The sequence below is a fragment of the Lissotriton helveticus genome, chromosome 5_1 (assembly GCF_964261635.1).
Source record: "Lissotriton helveticus chromosome 5_1, aLisHel1.1, whole genome shotgun sequence".
NCBI lineage: Eukaryota > Metazoa > Chordata > Amphibia > Caudata > Salamandridae > Lissotriton > Lissotriton helveticus.
Genome location: NC_136065.1, coordinates 1603804151 through 1603824119, shown reverse-complemented (window position 1 = coordinate 1603824119; position 19969 = coordinate 1603804151). Strand labels below are relative to the sequence as shown.

The 19969-nt window shown below is 48.9% G+C and overlaps 1 protein-coding gene across 2 annotated transcripts in view; it reads left to right on the top strand.

Moving 5' to 3' along the window:
• The window catches only part of LOC144755649 (cytosolic phospholipase A2 gamma-like), a 649811-nt gene that overhangs the window by 604346 nt on the left and 25496 nt on the right, over nucleotides 1–19969 (top strand). The gene's annotated exons all lie outside the window — the stretch shown is intronic.

The window sequence follows — 19969 nt, the reverse complement described above, 5'->3', positions numbered from 1 at the left end:
AACAGTCAACTCCATGGTTTCGCCTTCAGGACCCCGGCCAAGGGCCACTTGCTGAGGATCCCTCCAATCAGGAGGGCGGAGCACCTGCAAGAACCAAGCTTGGTCTTGTATGGGAGGAGCCTGATCTGCCCGTCTGACAAGACACCACCCTGGCCCCTGTGACCCAGGTTACGGATGAGAGGGCCCTTTCAGGGGGTCCCTGTTCGGTCACTAACTGAATTACTTGGCCATCTAAGGGCCCCATTGGTTATTTCCACAACCACCTGCTATGCCTTCCCAAATGAAGAGTCGGTCAGACAGTAGAGAATGCAAACTTACTTTATTGAATATATCCTCTGCAGAGGAGCCCCAGGTCAGGCCATTACCCTAAGATGGTTGCCGAGTGGGACTGAATCCCCAAGGCGTGCTAATACATGATAAACCCTTCTGGGAACTTCAGCCACACCTCTTGTGGAAAAGTACCAGCCTGAGCCGGGCATGAACCAAGGAGGTACAGAGAGATGAGCTAACACCTGGGTGGGTTATCATTACAGAGAAACAGAGAAGTGATGGAGGGTCCGAGGGGAGAAATTGTTATAGACCCACTAGTACCTAGTCCCCCAACTAATCAATAAAACACATGGAAGGTACTACAGGTCTGAAGAGCACAAAAGGAGAGAAAAGTAAATAGCAAATCTCTCTTTGGGACCTAATAGTGTCCTCTTTTCATACCCAGACCACACAGTTGATCTAGAGAGTTAACATTGTTATACCCAAAAGACATGAGAATAGAGAAGATACAGAACCAGAGAAAGAATACCCATCAGCCCACTCATAAGTGGAATCTCGTCATCTGGGTATGTGTTGGCAAATGGTGTCCTATAGGTTCTACCTCGGAGAGAATCCACGAGGCTACCTAGTGATGGACCCAGAACATTACACCAACAGATGGCAGTATATGAGCGGGAGGGGCTAAGTTTGCAGTGCTCAAAGAAAAAGAAGAAAAAGGAAAATGATCCAAGTGATTCTAAAAATACCTACAGTGATGTCATAGAACACTTTATTGGGGCTGACCATCAAAGTGGTATGATTAAAAACAGTATGTTGATAGCATGTAAGGAATTGCTACCCACCAGTGATGTTATTCGGTCAACACATCACTGGTGGGTAGCAATACTGTTTTTAATCATACCACTTTGATGGTCAGCCCCAATAAAGTGTTCTATGACATCACTGTAGGTATTTTTAGAATCACTTGGATCATTTTCCTTTTTCTTCTTTTTCTTTGAGCACTGCAAACTTAGCCCCTCCCGCTCATATACTGCCATCTGTTGGTGTAATGTTCTGGGTCCATCACTAGGTAGCCTCGTGGATTCTCTCCGAGGTAGAACCTATAGGACACCATTTGCCAACACATACCCAGATGACGAGATTCCACTTATGAGTGGGCTGATGGGTATTCTTTCTCTGGTTCTGTATCTTCTCTATTCTCATGTCTTTTGGGTATAACAATGTTAACTCTCTAGATCAACTGTGTGGTCTGGGTATGAAAAGAGGACACTATTAGGTCCCAAAGAGATTTGCTATTTACTTTTCTCTCCTTTTGTGCTCTTCAGACCTGTAGTACCTTCCATGGGTTATCATTACTCCAAGGCCAATGTGCTCGGCCTCAATGTCTCCTAACCTGGGAGCAGAACTACACATACAGAAAGGAATGTACGAAAAGAACATCTATTCATTAGCAAATCAGACTTCAACCTTGGAGAGCAGAAAAAGAATAACGATATACCGTTTCACAGTTCTGCTGAAGCAAGCAAAAAGTCAAATGAGGCCTAGCATGGATGCAGCCTATACACACTTCTGGTAGTCGCACATTACAAGATGGAGGCACACAAGCCAACAAAGCTTGCATGCCGCAAGGATAACCCAGAGGGTATCATAGTGCTTATAAATCTGCTGTCTATTTACCCACATAATGCTAACTTATATGATATGTAGAAGTGCACAATAAGAAAGGGAATTTAAAACCTAACACTATGGGAAAAGTAGGCATTGTATTAGTGAAACATGAATTTAACAGTTTTTCATTACTAGGACATGTAAAACCTAAAAGTACATATCCTACTTTTGACTGCACTCTGCCATTTGGCTGTCTAGGGCCTCCACTAGGCATGACTTACATGTATTAAAATGGAAGATTTGGGCCTCGCAAGTGGGTTAATTTGCCAGGATGACATGGCAGTTTAAAACTGCACACAGGCTCTGCAGTGGCAGGCCTGAGACATGTTTAAAGTGCTATTGAAGTGGGTGGCACATTCAATGCACCTTTAGGTTTACAGGTCCTGGGCACATGCAGTGCACATTACTAGGGACATAAGAGTAAATTAAATATGCCAATTGTGGATAGGCCAGTGTTACCATGCTTTAAGTAGAGAGCACAGCACTTTAGCACTGGTTAGTAGTGATAAAAGTCCGAGGGTCAAATTCTCAAAGAGCTATCGTCGAGTTAACTGCACTTTATCGCAGCCAAAGTTGCAATAAGTTTGTTGCCCCATTCAGAAACTGGTGCTAACAGCCCATAGCACCAGTTTACCCGCGATAGCAGCTGTAAAACATCATCACAGAGGACCCCCGCAACTATCACTAATGAGATGCAGAGTAGGCATTCCTGAACAAAAAGCTGCAACAACACCTCTCCCCACCATTCTCAACAACCAGCCAGATTGGCGATAAGATATTAAAACATTCAATAAGGCTTGTTAGCAGCAGGAAACTAACACCTGCTCTGTCCTGGTGTAAAGTCAGACCACAACCTGCACCACAAACGGGAGCCAAGGCCAGAGCGACACCTGAAGAACAACAGATGCCATGGAGCCACTGATTATGCAGCCCGGACACCCAAGATGGCCACAACACCCACAGCCACCGCCCCCAGGACCTCTCCTCCCTGGGCCCCCCTCGCACAAAGACATGCCACATCAACTACACGGAATCATGTACCAAATATTCTGCCTGATGTCATACAATCACATCTGGTTACATGGATGTGTCGACACAAAAATGGGCATCACACATTCACCTTCAAAGCAACAAATGAAAATGTATTAAAACAAACACAGAACAGAAATGAAGACACATGGTGGCACCCCTCGGGACACTCCGTAGGTCACAGCCTGCAAGACAAAAATCTTGATGAGAAGGTTTGTCCTGCGCACATAAAGGGACAGAGAATGAGAACAGGAGAGAGAGAGAGAGAGAGATAGAGGGACAGAGAGAGGGAGAGAGAGATAGACAGACAGAGAGGGAGAGAGAGAGATAGACGGACAGAGAGGGGGACAGAGAGATAGACGGACAGAGAGGGGGAGTGAGAGATAGATGGACAGAGAGGGGGATAGAGAGACAGAAAAGAAGAGAGGGACAGGGAGAGAGAGTGCTGACACTGTGCACCCATGCCACACTGCTCACCTGCTGTCACCGGTGTGTCTCCAACCACGTGCCGGTATGTAGTGTAGTACACCAGGTCTTACATCTGAGACAGACCCATGATCTGAAACAGAGTCCAGATACCTGAATGGCAAAGTACATGCAATTGCATGTGACATCATCGCCTGTCCGTCCCTGCACACCCAGGCAGCTGCACCCCAACCCCTCCTGCTGCCCATGGTGCATGCCTGCCCCTGTGCACCCAGCCAGCTGCACCCCATCAATACTACCGCACATGAAAGACCATAGACACGACTCATCTGTGTGATTCGGAATGTTTAATGCACATTCAGTGGAGTGTTGCATCTGGAGCAGTACAGGGTCATACAAACCCCAATTTACAATGTTTGCCAGTGGAGGGCCAGCCAGAGTCCTTCAGAAAAGGAAAAGTCCAAAGGAAGAGGAGGAGTTCAGTCTGCTGACTGATTGCTGTGTCATTGGTGATCACACAGAATATGGTGTCCAGTGCAAGGTCCAAGGTGAGTGTCGCAGAGTGTATAGGGGGACAGTGGAAGGTGATGATGCAGAGGGCAGAACTAAGCTGAGACTGGCCATGTGGCAGAGATGAATGCTACTGCGTCCTTCTTACCGCAATGGTACTTTCATCCACCTCTTCGTCCTCTGCTGTTCCATGTGCCTCATGTGTGGGTTGTGCTGGCCTTTCTCCAGCACTGTGTGGCAGTGACACCTCAGGGGCCGGAGGTGGAATGTCTGCCGCACTGTGTGACATTGACACTTCAGTTGGCGTAGATGTGAATGTGGTGGGAGCAGCAACATTCAACAGCGCCAGGCCTTGTGGCAGCAATGCCATGAGGATGGTTTTGAGGTCACTGGTGTGCAGCCGTGGCAGCCACTCTTTCCGCATTGACACGCCTCATGGTCTCCATGAGCCTCCGCATGTTTCCCACCTCACGTGCGAGCTCGATGGAGCCACTCTGACTAGTCAGTCATTCTTGTCTCTGAGTCAGAACTCTGGCGATGTTAGCCATGGTTTATTGGGGAGCATGGAGCGGACTGTGGGTGTCTGTTAGGGCTGTGAGTGATCCCTGATGGGACCTAGACACCCACGTATGCCATCTAGTTTGTCTGCAATGCGGTCGAAGCCCACCCACACCTGTTCAGGCAGCTGCTCCTGGCATCCCAACACACGGCGTTGGAAGTGATGTGTTCATCGTGGGGGTCCTGGTAGGCAGACGTGGTGGTGGGTGCTGCCTGCTGTGTGGTCTGTGCAGAGGGTGGGGTTTCCTCGTAGCAGCTGGGCTAGGCTGCCCTGCTCCTGGAAGTGGGCAGCGGAGACTCTCCAGGAGGTATTGGAGGGCGTTGAAGCTGTGGTGGTCCTCTTCGTCATCAGAGAAGAGAGGTTTGGGCTACACCACAGGAGGTGTTGATTGTCCCTCTGCAATGTGAAGTGGAAATGCAGTCTAACAATGTGTTCACATGTGTTATGTTGCATTGTATATGTTTACATACAGACTGTATTACTATGTACATCATGGCTTTTTGGGAGGATCTGCCTATTTGATGGGGGACAGTGGACATTTTGACAACAGACGTGTGTGTGTGTTTGTACTTGTACATTGTCATCTCACTTGTCCCTGCAATGCCACTTTTGCACCCAGTCGGCACCATTTGTGTCCTGTGTTCTGTTGTGGACATGTTGCGGTTTGTGCCACATTGTTGTCAGTGTTGATGTGCTCTGCGTGATATGTTTGTGTGTGCTGTATTTCGGGTGTGTGGCCCCTGCAGCTCGGTTTTGCTACCCCTTATCCCTTTTCTGCAATGTGCCTTTGCCTTCTGTGCGTATACAGTGCTGAGATGTTGCATAGTTGGGTACATTGGTCTCTTGTTGGGAGTTGGGGTCTGGGGCATGGTTTTTCCACCGATGTGCTCAGCTCAATTGTACATATGTGCCATTGTGGTCATCATTCCCCGTACCCCCAGTCCCTGGTTGTTACTCACCCTGTTGCTGTTGTGCCCGGTCTTGTTTAGCAGTGTCCGGTCCCCCAAATCCAGTCACTGTCTCCTCACTGATGACTGTTGACACAATTTCCTACATCTCGTCCAGCTCCTCCTGCGGCGCAGTACTCCCACCTCCAGTCTGCATTGCTGCCTTCCGGTTGTTGGCGAGTTTCGGCTTGGTTTTCCGCTTGACGTCATTCCAGCGCCCCTTGACCTCTTCCATTGTCCTCTTCAGCACTCCCACTGCATTCGCCTTGTCCATGATGGACTGCCATATTCCATTTTTGGTTGTCAATAACACAGTGCAGGTGACGAACAGTTGTTGATGGTGTTCGACCACCTCCATTATCAGAATCCTGTTTTCCTGCCACTGAAGCTCTCCTTCCTACTCTTCTTCTCCTTGGCCTTCCCTGATCCCGAGGTCCCAGGCAGGCCCTCCGGGGAGCGTGTGGGGTTCTGGTTCTCCTCCATAGTTGCTCCGGCAACATCCAGTGTGCTTCACTGTTGTTTGGTATTTGCTTGTCAGTTTTGTTTCTACTTTCATGGTGATTTTTCCCGCCTGACACGTGTAGGTTGCAGGACTGTTGCTGGTTTTTGCTGATTTTGTTAACGCGATTGACCTCATCGCAGCTTTTTTTGCGTTCGCGTTTTGCATTTTTGCAGTGTGGCGTTGATTTTAACGTGGTCAGTTGACGCGTTGTCTGGAGACTATCGCATGGTACCGCCATGTTGAGAATGCTTGGTTAACATGGCTTAATTTTCCTGCGATAGACTGCAATGTTGTAAATTGCGTTCAGTAACTGTTGCGATGGTTATCAGACATTCTTGAGACTATGCCTCCTAGAGTACAAAAGCCAACAAAAACTAATTCAGCAAAAAGGAGCAGAGGAAGGCAAAAAGTTTGGCAGTTTGGGCCAGCTGTAGCCGCATGTCCTGGTCAGCATGCTTGTCCTTTAACCGCTAATGCAGAGAGCGTTTGGGAGGATAAACTGCTTCATGTATTGGATACAGCAAGGGACTCCCTCACCTTGGGCCACCCTTTCTTCTCAAGATCCTCTAAGTCATTTTTCCTCTCCTCTTCCCCCTTCTCAGGTCCACCACCCTCTTGGGCCTCTAGTGGTGAGTCTAGGATTTAACCAAGGCTCTGCATTCTCTAATCCTAGAGGTGCAAATGGGTCCTCCTCCTCAGACTCCTCCCTAGATTCATCTATTGGAGCCCCTAGCCAACGTGCTTCCTTATAAAGCATTCAGGGCTCTCTGGAGATCCTGCCTCAGGGACCTCCTCCTCACAGTCAGCCCCTCTCCTTGCTGAATACCTTCAGCTACTTCATTTTGTGGAATGATGCGAAGTAGAGACACAAAGTTATCTCCATTCTCTCAAGGTATCACTGGTGCAACAACAAGTGTCCAAGGTGTATGGAGATGTATTAGGAGTCAAATTTAGAATATTTACTAAAAGAGAGAAAACAGGAGATTTAAAAATGCATAGTGGGCTTAGATATGGAATAATAGTGTACACTAAGTCACTGTATAGCATTGCACAAAAACAGGTCCTATCCTCACTGCTGATCATCTATGTTAGGAATTGGGTTACTGGTAAGCAGAGGTATGCACCCTGTCCAAGAAGGAATCACAATCCTAGTAAGGGGAGTTAGATACACACCATAAAGTCACCTATGCTCACCCTCTGGTAGCTTGATATAGAGGTGTCAGACTTAACTTAAGAGCAAAGGTGTAAAGTATTTGTGCAAAATCTCAAACAGTAAACCAATGAAAACACCGCACAAAAAAATACAAACCTGGGTAAAAAATATAGCTTAATTTAATAAAAATGAAAATATCAAAAACGACAAACATGAAGCGAGTATAAGCAGAGTTAGAAATGTAGTTCTTAAAAACATAAAGCGCCAACTGGGACTATCTGTTTGTGCTAGACCGGATCAAATCCTCAGTTCAGGCTGACCGCGATAGAGTGCAGGTTGGATACAGGGATCATCCTTGGCCCGCTGAAACAATACCTTGGTTCACGTTACGTCGTCGTGGAGGATGAGATGCGAGCAGCAAAGGAGGTGATGAATCGATCCTTTGGCTGTAGGCAATGCATCGGCTTCGAGCTCAGCAAACTCGGAAAAGCTTTGGAAAAGGAGGCGATGAGCCACGCCATCGGGGATGTGATGTCCTCAATCCATGCGGTATTGCGTCATCATCGAAGGGGATGCAGTGTCCTTGATCCGCGCAGCAGCGTTGACGCATCTTCGCTGATCAAGAGGAGCCTATTACGAGCAGTGCAACTGAGTCAATTCTTGGATTTTGCAGTTGCAGCATTTTATACCGACTTTTAATGGCTCAGGAATGGATTGCCACCACTTGGCAGGGCAAGACACATAGATGGCAGCATCCAGGTGCTGTAGCAAGGTTAGTTTGGCGTCTTTTATATCCCTGAAACTTCGGAGGCAAGCCATTTAACTCTTGAAGCCACTCTGGCTCTGGGTTGCAGAGATACATGTCCAGTCCTTCTCACTCCCAGGCAAGGACAGCAGAGCAGGCGTCCAGAAGAGTAATATTCCAGCAGTGGGACTGTCCTTTCAGCAGCACACTAGTTCTTCTTCCTGGCAGTAAATTCACAAGTCCAGAAGTGTACTGAGTTGATGGTGTCAAGGGTTCACTAAGTATGCCAAGTTTAAACTTTAAAGTAGGTGAGTCTTCAAGGAGAGGCCTTTGAAGTGTGCAGAGTCCCTGCCCTATCTGCTCTGGCACCAGACTCTCTACAGGAGATATGCAGCCATTTGTGAGTGGACAGGACACAGCCTATTCAGGTGTATGTGAGGCAGTGCTCAGTTCCGCCCCCCATCAAGCCAGCTAATGACCCATGTAGGCCCATCTAGTTGTAACTAAGCTCCCATTGTGTGTGGCTTTCTATTTGGAATGTACAAAGCCAAGCTGTCATCCACCCCAGGAATGTATGCACAGACAGGCAGAAGGCACCAAATGGTTAAAGTAAGAAAATGCCAACATTCTAAAAGTGGCATTTTCTGGATTATGATTTAAAATCTATCTTCACCATGAATTGGGATTTTAAATTGGGATTCCAGAGACACCAAACGTGAGGGTCCCATCTCTTCCCAATTGAAATTACACTTATAAAATGTAATAAGGTAATCCCAATGTCAACTTGTGAGAGAGGTGGGCCTCGGAGTAGAGAAAAATCAATTTGCACCCAACAGCCTGCTTTTTTTTGCACGACCTAACCCCTGCTTAAATATAGGTAAGCATATTACGCAATGGGACTAAAACTGAGAACTTATGTTTTCAATCCTGTAAATAATGTGTGGTGGCCCTGTAATCATTGTATGGTGGCATTGTTGTTTAAATTGTTTTATCATGTTTCATCATTGTTTTCAGTTGCAAAGGTTTTAATTAACCAAGCAATACTAAATGAACGTGAAACTTGAATTTAAGAGTTTTTCAGCGCTAGAACATGTACAACTTAATAGTACATGCCCTACTTTTTACATGCACTGCACCCTGCCCTTGGGCTGTTCAGGGCCTACCTTAGGGTGGCTTACATGTATTACCAGAGGAAGGTTTAGGCCAGGCAAGAGGGTCATCTTGCCAGGTCGACATGGCAGTTTAAGATTGCACACACAGGCTCCTCAATGGCAGCCCTGAGACATGTGTAAAGGACTACTTAAATTGGGTGGTACAATCAGAGGCCCTAAGCACATATAGTGCACATTACTAGGGACTTATAAGTAAATTAAATATGACAATAAGCCCATGTTTGTCATGTTTTAAGTAGAGAGCACATACACTTTAGCACTGGCTAGCATTAACAAAGTGCCCAAAGTCATAAAAACTAATTCTACAAAAAGAGGGGGAGTAGGGGGCGTGGCTTGACGGGCGAAGATGGCGGTCGCAGCCTAGCAGAGCTCCCGCCGGCCCGGACATTATCCGTCTATTTATCCTGGCCCCTAAGCCCATCCCGCCAGACCTTAGCGGGGTGAGTGTTGGTAGTAGCACTGAGAGCCCTCCGGCTCCACGAGCGGCTTCCTTGGGCGATCCGGCGCGGGCTGCGCTGCCGGCGGAGACGTGCGGCCTGGTCTTTGCCGCCGAGGCCGGGGCCTCAATTTTGGAGCAGCTGTGGAGTTTTGGCCGGGCCGGCGGACTACTCGGCTGGCGGGCTGGCCCCGGGCGGCGGAGGCTCCGGAGTGCTGTGGCTGGCCACCGAACTGACTCGCTGCACATCGGGGACGCATTTGGAGGGCCTGGAAGGCGCAGAGGCCTACATCACTGCCGGTAAGCCGGGGCCTAGATTTTCGCGCTCCCCCGGGGCCGGCTGCAGACCGGGCCGGCGCTGACAACAGGAGGTGTCTGGGTGCCTCAGTGCCTGTGGAGACGGCGGCCGGCTGTGGGTGGCGCCGTTGGGCTGCTTTCTGGAGCGAACCCCTTGGCCATATCACAAATTGAGGTGCAGGACCTACCTGAGGCAGCCTGCAGGCTACATTGATCCTCCCCCAGGACGTTGTTGGCGCGGCCGGCAGTGGGGCTGTTGGGGCGCCCGGAGACCTGCGAGACCTGCGGGGTCCGGGGCGGTCCGCTGAGTGACCCACGGTGTGGCCGAAGAGAAGGGAGAGAAGGAAGCGGCCTGGCGACCGACCTCCATCAGCCCATTGACGCTACCCGGACTTGGCTGGGGGCTGATTCATCTCCGGGGGTTGCAGGACCATAGACAGACCCACTCATCGGTGGAAGACCTCCCCCGCCCCTCTGCGGATCCTTCTGATACTGTGGCCCCACAGCTACACACAGTCATGACCAGAGGAGGTGGCGGCCCGCCCAAACAGGGACCCATAGACAAGTTTACGGGGCCCAGTGGAGGGTCTGGAGCGCCCGGTGGTGGCGGTGGAACAGGGCCAGATAATGCGGCGCTCATGGCGGCGATCACCCAGTCCAGGGATATGCTGGACGCAAAGATTGGTGCAGTGGGCACGGACGTGACCCTGCTGTGACAAGATCTGCGAAATGCCGTGGAACGGATTACGGAGATGGAGTCGAGGATCTCGGTGGTGGAGGACGATGTGGGGACCCTGAAACGCAAGATGGCTGCGATGGAACACGTCCAAAAGAACCTTGAGACCCGAGTGGAGGATGCTGAAGGTCGCGCACGTAGAAACAACCTACGCTTCGTTGGTTTTCCGGAGAGGTGCGAGAAGGACAATATGGAACTGTTTCTAACCCGCTGGCTGGAGAGCTGGCTCCCCACAGGGGCCCTTTCCAATTGCTTCATAATTGAACGTGCACATCGCGCCTTAACACAGCGACCGCCGGAAGGGGAACGACCCAGGGCTGTAATCGCCAGACTGTTGAACTATCATGATCGGGACGTGATCCTACGGGAGGCGAGGGCCAGAGACTCCATCATGTACGAAAATCAGAAGATCATGATCTTTCCTGACTATACCAGGTTAGTGCAGCAGCAGCGTCGTTCCTTTTTAGATGCCAAAGCCAAATTACGTGGATTGAAGATCCAATATTCCCTGTTGTACCCGGCCCGCCTGCGGGTTGTCTATCAGTCCCGAACTCACTTTTTCGATTCTCAAGTGGACTGACGAATCTGTGCCGATCAGGCCACATGCCCAGCCGTGTCTGAATCCTGGTGCCCCTGGAGGTTCGTCGCAGGAGCGGAAGGGCCAGCCGGCCCGAAACGGCCCGAAACGGATGACATCGGAGGTCCCGGTCGAGGAAGAGGTCCGCCTCCGCCGGCGCGACTCAAGATAGTGGGACTATTGCATCTGACCACTCCGAAGATAATTCTTGAGTCCCTGGGCAGGACTACACTACTCGGCTGATGCAGTGAACTCGAACTGCCGGAGGGCCCACGGCCGGGCCTCGTCCCTGGAAGTGCGGGTGCTGCCCACAGTATTTGTTCTCGGGGATGATTTAGTTGTAACTGGGGTTGCGGATAGGGGCTTAGGGGTGACTTGATGGGGGCCTCCAACCACCACGCGTTGTGGGTGTTGGCTAGGGGAGGGGCGGGATTTGCTGTTCTTAGGGGGTGTTGGGATCCATTGGTATGGTTGGTCTTGGTCCCTCTGTTTTGGACCCGGGGCTGCCCATGCCGCGACAGGTACTTCAATGTTCTATGAGGTATAGGGGTGGAGGGTGTTTGAGGCAGGGGATGGGGGAGGGACCTTTGGGAACAGGGATGACTGAGAAGGAAGGGCAAGTTGGGGTTGTTACTGTTGGTGTTGGGAGGGTCTGGGACGAGCGGGGGGGGGAAATGCACGTGCTGTTTATTAAGGACCTGGAGAAAGTGCGAGGTATGTGGGGGTGGCACAGGAGGCCTACTTGTTGGACCTCACTTGACTATGGCTGATATGACTCGTGGACTCCCCGGAGAGTCCCTACGGATAATCACCTGGAATGTCAGGGGGATGCTGGATACTATTAAAAGGGGAGCTGTTTTACGTTGGGGGAAGAGGGAATCTGCTGATGTACTCTTGCTCCAGGAAACACACATGATGGGCTCTAAAGTACTTAGCTTGCAGAGGTTTGGATATCATCAGGTCTTTCATGCTGGTTTCGTCAGGGGGTCCAGAGGTGTTGCTATTCTGGTACACCGCAGAGTGGCCTACGTCCATGAGAAGCAGTGGGCGGACCCTCAAGGGCGCTATATATTTATTAAAGGTATGGTGGGTGCTGAGCCGGTGGTCTTTGGAAGTGTCTATGCCCCCCCCCTCTGCAGTGGGCCCTGTCCGAGAAGCTGTTCACGGTGTGGGATGATATCCCGGAGTCCTTGGCTGTGGTTGGGGGCGACTGGAATGAGGTGATGGATGTTTGTGTGGACCGTCAGAGGCAACGGGGGGTGCTCGCTGGCCCTTCTCCAGGTTCCCCTACCCGATTACAAGCTATGGTTGAGGGATTAGGATGGGTGGATGTGTGGCGACATATGCATCCAGCAGCGCGCGAATACACGTATGTTTCTGCGGTGCACGGCTCGTTCTCGAGACTGGATTATGTGTTTGTGCCTGGTGTTTGTCTGAGCAGGGTGCGCGACGCTGCGATACTTCCACGAGGACTATCGGATCATTCCCCGGTATCGATCACTGTAGAACTCCTTAAGAAGCGGCAACCTTTCCGATGGAGGATGTCCTCGTGGCATCTTCAACAGCCCGCTTATGTCCAACATCTGCGGGAAGCCGTCGCCCACTACTGGCGGGAAAATCTAGTGGACGGTATGGGCGTGGCGGTAGTGTGGGAGGCCATGAAACCCACTATAAGGGGGGTAGACATCGCGTGGTGTGCTGCGGCCTGCCGCAGACAACGAGAGTCGACCACTACAGCTGCCAAACTCGTAGAAGAACTGGAGCAGCGGAGTCGGGGAGGGGGAGACGAGGTAGCGATACGGTTGCTTCTCCAAGCACAACAGTCCTATGCCTCTCTATTGATGGATGAGGCTAAGCAGGCGTGGCTGGCCACGCGGAGCAGAGTATACCAATGGGGAGATAAGTCCGGTACCATGCTCCATAGGTTGTGTCAGCGACATCTCCAACCGATCACGCTGCCGGGCCTCACTGCTGAGGACGGAGTGACGATTACTGACCCGGCTGTGCTTGCAGCAAGTTTTGCTGATTATTTTAGGTCGCAGTATGCCCCGCGAGACTGTCTCCACGTAGACGACGTGGCTAAATTTATAGATGACTTGCCGCCTCGGGCTGTGTCCGACGAGGCCAGGAAGGCGCTCGATGCTCCCCTTACGGCCGAGGAACTAGGGGAGGCACTGAGCCAACTTAATGTGGGGAAAGCACCTGGACCGAATGGCTACCCCTGCGAATTTTTTAAGAAATTCCAGCTTCTCCTGGGATCCCATTATCGGTGCGCACTGGAGGTAGCACGTGAGCGGGGCAGATTGCCTCCTGACTGGCGCCACGCCGAAATTGTGGTATTTCAAAAGCCTGGCAGACCCCCTGACAGACACGACTCGTATCGCCCCATCTCATTGCTCAATATTGAAGCTAAAATACTGGCAAAGGCACTGGCGAACCGCTTACTCCCATATATGGCGGACCTGGTCCATCCTGACCAGGCAGGCTTTATGCCTCACCGTGCGACACGGCACAACATCCGGCGCGCACAAGCAGCGGTGGATGCGATGGGGACCTCGGGGGAAAGAGCGGCTCTGTTACTGGCGGACATCCATAAGGCGTTTGATTCCGTTAGCTGGGCGTACCTTTTTGCGCTCCTGTCTCGCCTCAACCTGGGCCCAGTGTATCTGTCATATATTTCACTGCTCTATACCGATATTACGGCGTCCGTTCGGGTCGCTGGGGCCATTTCGGAGGCGTTCTCCATTGGACGGGGGACCCGTCAGGGGTGCCCATTGTCCCCGTACCTGTTTGCCCTGGCCATGGAGCCTCTGGCCTCTTGGGTGCGCATAGACGCACAGATCCGGGGTTTTGTTTGGACTGAAACTCTTTTCGATAGAATTGCCTTGTATGCGGACAACGTCCTCTTCTTCCTCACTGACTTGAGTCGCTCGGGGCCCCGAGTGTTAGAAATCATGCGGATCTTTGGAGAGGTCTCGGGCCTTTATTTGAATTTAGGCAAATCCACCCTTTGGGTGCTAGGAGGCGCAGCGGAGATAGGCCCCTGGGCGACAGACTTACAGCAGGCAACCGACGGTCTGAAGTATTTGGGGGTGTTCCTCTCGGAATCCATACATACCACGTGGGAACGCAACATCGTGCCCGTGTGGGATAAGGTTCAGGCGGATATTAAAACTTGGTCCCGGATGCCTCTAACCATTTTCGGTAGATCCGCAATATTCAAGATGGTGGCTCTTCCGCGTCTATTGTACCAATTACAGAACTATCCTCATCCCATCCCTCCCCAGTGGTTTCGGCAGGCTAACTCTGCGTTAAGTCGCTTCCTGTGGGCTGGGGGCGCGGCCAGGGTGGCACTACGGACATGCTTCCTCTCCACGTATTGTGGTGGCTTAGCCACCCCTGATCTGCTGTCTTATTATCAGGCCTCACAGCTGCTAATACTCAATGAGTGGTGGTATGGTGACAGGGGAGACCCGGCATACGCCCTGGAGCGCTCATTGATGGGCGATATTACATTACACACGATTCTTTACTCAGCCCGGCTGCGGCGGACATTACCGTGCGTCACGAAAGTTGTCTTTGCCGTGTGGCGGCAGGCATTACGTCGCATGGGTTGGTGGGCTAAACTGACTGCTGAGACGCCGTTGTGGCATAACGGACGACTCCCCGAACTGACGACACTCCCGGGGTTCGACGGCTGGGAAGCGATTGGGATATCGATGTTGGGACATGTCATGTCCGGGACTACTCTTAAGTCGTTCCAGGAACTCAGCGCTGAGTTCTGTATGCCCCAAACCCAATTCTTTCGTTACTTACAATTCCGTCATGCACTCACGCCCAGCATTGCTGATCTGGACTCGCTCCCTGAGTTTAGCCCCATTGAGGCGAAGGTATTCATGGGAGACCTTGGCGATAAGAAGGTCTCTCGCATCTACCAGACGATGGTAACCCACTGCTCTTCTACCCTGCTTCCTCTGAAGGCAGCTTGGGAGACTGACATTGGACCCCTAGATGAGGATGACTGGAGGGAGGCCTTAGAGTCCCCGCGAGGAACTGCGATAGTGATGCGGCTTAGATTGATTCAATTCAAGTACCTCCATAGGTCTTATTATACCCGGGAGCGACTCTGGAAGGCTGGACTGATTGGCTCGCCGGAATGTCTGCGGTGCGGCGCTGCTGTGGGTACGCTGCTGCATACGGTGTGGTCATGTCCTAGACTGATTGGATTCTGGAGGGGTGTATGGGATTGCCTGTCTGAAGTTTTGGGATGGGACCTCCCACGCACTCACCGCTTAGGTTTACTCCACATACTTGAAGGAGTTGGTGGGAACATATACAAACGCCACCTATTGCTCTTGGGACTGGTAGTGGCCAAGCGAGACCTAGCCAGAGCGTGGAAGGGAGACCGAGCCCCCCCCCATGTGTGTATGGAAGGCCGGCCTGGACTATTATATGGGACTGGAGCGACCTGTGTTTGAGGCGAGAGGCTGCCCCCGTAAACACTTTAAGATCTGGAAAAGGTGGGCGGATTATAGGGAGTTGCCTCTGGATCCCCCTGTAGAACATGAGGAAGAGATATAGGCAGAGGTACCCTGAGGGCCTATTTACTGTGTCATACCGTACGAACGATTACAATTGAGTTTCTACTGCACGTGCATGGGGTTAGGGAGGGATAAGGGGTGGGTAGTGGGGAAGTTGGGCATTGGGGGTTGTTGGGTGGGACAGGGGTAGGGGAGGGGGCTTCTTACCTTGGATTATTCTACTTTAAATTGGTTTAGCTATGACAATGTAAACTGTACTACAATGTTTGGTGGCGCTCTCCTGATTGTGGGGAACCACGTCTTTTGCTCTACTCAGCTCAATCAAATAATAAAAATTTCGTTGTGAAAAAAAAAAAGAGGGGGAGTAAGGCAAAAGGTTTGGCAGTGACTACAGAAAGGGTCATTTCCAACACCCTCACCAAATGTGAAATGTAGTATTACAAAAGATTTACCCTACACATGCAGATTAGGTAAATCTGATAAAGTGACACAAACAAAGCCATGGTAAGAACACATATATTAGTTTTTTTGCATATCCTACATTATGTACAGCTAGTAATTTGCTACTGAGCTTTGAACTATTCTCACCTTCCTCCCCAAAACTAGAACATACAAGCAGAAATGTAAAGATGTCTTCTTTCAGTAAGGAATAGTCTTCTGAAACCCTTGAAGAGTTGCACTGACCCACAGCCCCACCTTAACTGAGCCACAAGGACAGAGAAAAATAGCATTCCTAGAAAAACTGCATAAGCAATGCTAACACATGAGGATAACAATAATATTTCTAATGACAGTCTGCAGCCAGCACAGACACTCAAAATATAAATATAAAAACTGTCTGCTGCCAATGGACTGCAGGAAGCATTTTGAATAAATAAAAATAAAGATGTACCTGCACAGCAGGAACCAGCAATTATTTTCGCAAGAGAAACCAAATAGGTGCCTCCAATATGTGAGCAGATGGGTTGCAGTGAAGGGGAGGGCCTTAACGACGAAAGAGAAGAGAAGATAGACATTGCAGAAATAGAGGATAAAGTCTTTCTTCCTATTTACATGATATAGCACAAGCTTCTCCAAGGAGTAGCTCGGGAGCTAATAGTGGCTTTACAGCATCTGGGAAGTAGCTCTTTTGTGTGCAACCCAGAATACTAAAATTAGACTTTTTTGTTGGTTGAATTACTATATTCATCCCAAAGCTGAAAAGTGTGTATTTCAGATAAAAATCTGTGTATTTTCACAAGTCATAAACTGATGTTTGGAGACAAAGGGTTTTCCAAAATATATTTAAAGGTGGCTTTTAAGTGAAAAATCATGCAACATTACTAAAATTGTTACCGTGGCAGTCTACAATCACAAAGCCTTTTTTACATTACTGCTGGCAATCCTGCTTAATGCACTAAAGTGATCATTGCTGGTAATCTTGCATGAAGTGGCCACCAATTTAATCTTATCTGACAGTTTGAAAGAGGTGGAATAGTAGCAAAACTCTTCCCCTAATTACTAACTAAGATTGGAATGAGATATGTGAGACTTCTAATGATATGAGTGGTTTGGTAACTAAGGAGTGGGTGCATGATGGTCAGGTAAGTTTGGGGTAGGTCAAAGGTAATGACAGGATTAAAGTTGGAGTTGTGAGGGTGAACGTGGAAGGGGGAGATACTATGACTTGGCTCAAGGACGATGTCCTGTTCATTCAGATTTCAATGGATGGGATCATGCTAAATTAAAGTTGACTTTCTCATAGTCCTTAGGACGCTATGCTCATGTGTGCATGGAAGAACTAATGGTCAAGAGACAGACGAATCCTGTAAAGCTAAAACCAGAGACAAGGTTTAACACATAAACCATAGTGAGTTAGCTGATTAGACAGGTTATCATTCATATGTTCAGAGGAAGGTGCACATGTAAATTATTTTCTCAAAATAGGGTTTGGTTGATGTTTTGAGAAAATACATGTAGGGAGGGAGCTAGGAACCATCAAAAGTTGCATTCAGGGGGAGGAGACGCAGGGCTTGGCCCATTCCAAGATGGCCTGCTCCCACTTTTGCTTTCATCTGTGATTCCTGAAGGTTTGTGTGGCTGCTGCCACCCTTTAACAGTGATCGGGTTGGTTGTTTGCCCACTGAATGTTGTATCGGAGGGGAAATGTGGTGGCAGGATAATTGGTGATGGCTCTGGCACTCTTTAGGCCTAAAACCAGTGAACAGCATAAGTGGTATTTCAGGAATACTATAGCAGTACAACATTTCCCATGGCTGGAGAAGACCTCCTATTCAATGTTGAACAGGGAGCCACTTGAAACAGTTGGAGGTTCTTGCCCCACTCACTATGCCAGTAGGATATCCATTGGATGCCGGGCATCTAATGTATAAATAGCCCCTATACTCTAAACCAAGGGAGACATGGAATTCATAGCTCCTTCGTGTCAATACTATCTAAGAGTGCTCTGGGCCATTAAAAAAAAGATGAAGGATGATTTCTTCACCTCAAATGAGTCATCTTGTAGAGTTCATCAAAGAGACTTTGTTGGTGAGCCTCTGGGTGATGTGCAGTTTTCTTGGGTTGTTCCGACTCCGACTGGTGTAATGCAGAAACCGTTAGCTCTTCAGATAGATGTGTTGAACGAGGTAGTCAAAAAGGTTTATATATGTCAGACAGGAGAAACAAATGGTGGTTGGGGTTGTACAGTGATGATGCTGGTACCATGTCTGGAGGTAGAAATTGGATTCTGAGTGAGGACTTCCAGTTCATGGAGGTGAGAGAAGACGATAAGAGACTTTTGCTTTTCCATCCATCCACTCTGGCACAGAAGGGAGATGCTGGGGACCAAGCATTAGTTGGGAAAGAGGAGGTTCACGTCTTCTTTAGGCTTCCCTGCAAAGTTAAAAGTGGAACACAAAGCAACATGATACGTGTTCACATTCCTGAATGATTGGAGCAACGAAATTAGCTGAATAAATTATTGGTAGCATTGTTGTTCTGGGGGCTCCCCAGGATGTGCTGTGTATGAACAATTCGATGGAGTGGGCCCATAAGTGGCCTTCAGGAGGGATGGATAAGACATTAATAAGAGGACTGTTGCGATTATACTCCTATCTTTTTAGTCCCTCACATGTCTCTTTTGGGTCTTAGTAGTTAATGTGGAGATTCAGTTAACAGGGTAAGTCTATCCAAAACTGTGACACTTTCAGATAATTATATTATCTAAGAGTTCGACTGCATGTCCAGATGAGTTGTAGGCGCTCTTGTTTGAAATTGTGTCCACCTAATAAATATTGTAAATCTTTAAAGTTAAATTCTAGGGTAGATATTTCTACATTACTTGAATAAACAGCTAAGAAGGTGGTCAGGGAAGGTAGCATATAATGACTGGTAAGTGTGAGCCAGATATGTCAGGCGGGTTGCTGCTAAGAATGTGTGAGAATCAAGTGATTGAGAGAGTAGTCAGTAAATGTGTGCCAATCATTATGCATTATTTATTGTGTATAAATGCAAGTTAAGCTTAGGTTGGATTCAGTGTTAGGAAGATGGTATAGATTCAGTGCTGGGGAGTTTGTGAGCTACAAGCATGGCAAGCAGTTTGAGCTAGCTGCTACCAGTGGCATTTAGTTTACAAATGAGTAATGGCGGTCCTTTGTGCAATAGTACTCACTGAGTAGGTTAAACTCTGGGAAACATGCAACTCCTTGGCCAAGAAGATGGAAGAGGACTATGATGTTGATAGGGTGTGTGGCATCATTCTGGTTTGCGCCAGAGAAAGACGGGGTAAAATTAAATGTAGTAAGATTGCAAAATGAACGAAAGTAGTAAATGTTCACAAGCTCCTATGTTTCAAACATAATAAAAAATGTTAGAAAGAAAATGATGTCGATTGGCACAGGTAAAGTTAAGTGGATGAAAAATCAGCAATTGAATTAAGCAAAACAATTGCTTTGGTTATCACTCTGAGTACAGTTTGCCCCTGAACGTATAGGGGCATATTTACAAGACAATATCAGAGCGCAGATCTGTGCCAAATTTGGCAGCGCCATGCTCCAACTGCCAAAACACAGGGATGCACCACATTTACAATAATACGGCACAGCCGTGTTTTTCGCTATTGCTGGTGCAAAAATTAGCTGCAGAGTGCAAAGGCAGGCACACTTGCACAGTAGCGCCAGGGTGCCTGCTGTGCAGGGAATGATTGTTTATGTGCAGGAAGGTTTGTTACTTCTATGTGTTCTGCAGAATGCAGCACATATAACAGTATTAAATCGTATTTATTTAATGATTGTTTATGCAGGAACGGACAAATTGCTGCACATAATCAACCAATAATGGCATTTTGCTCTTTCCATGTGTGCTCCAGAATGCTGCACACGTAGAAAAAGCAAGAACAAGGAGAAATAAATGTTTTTCTCA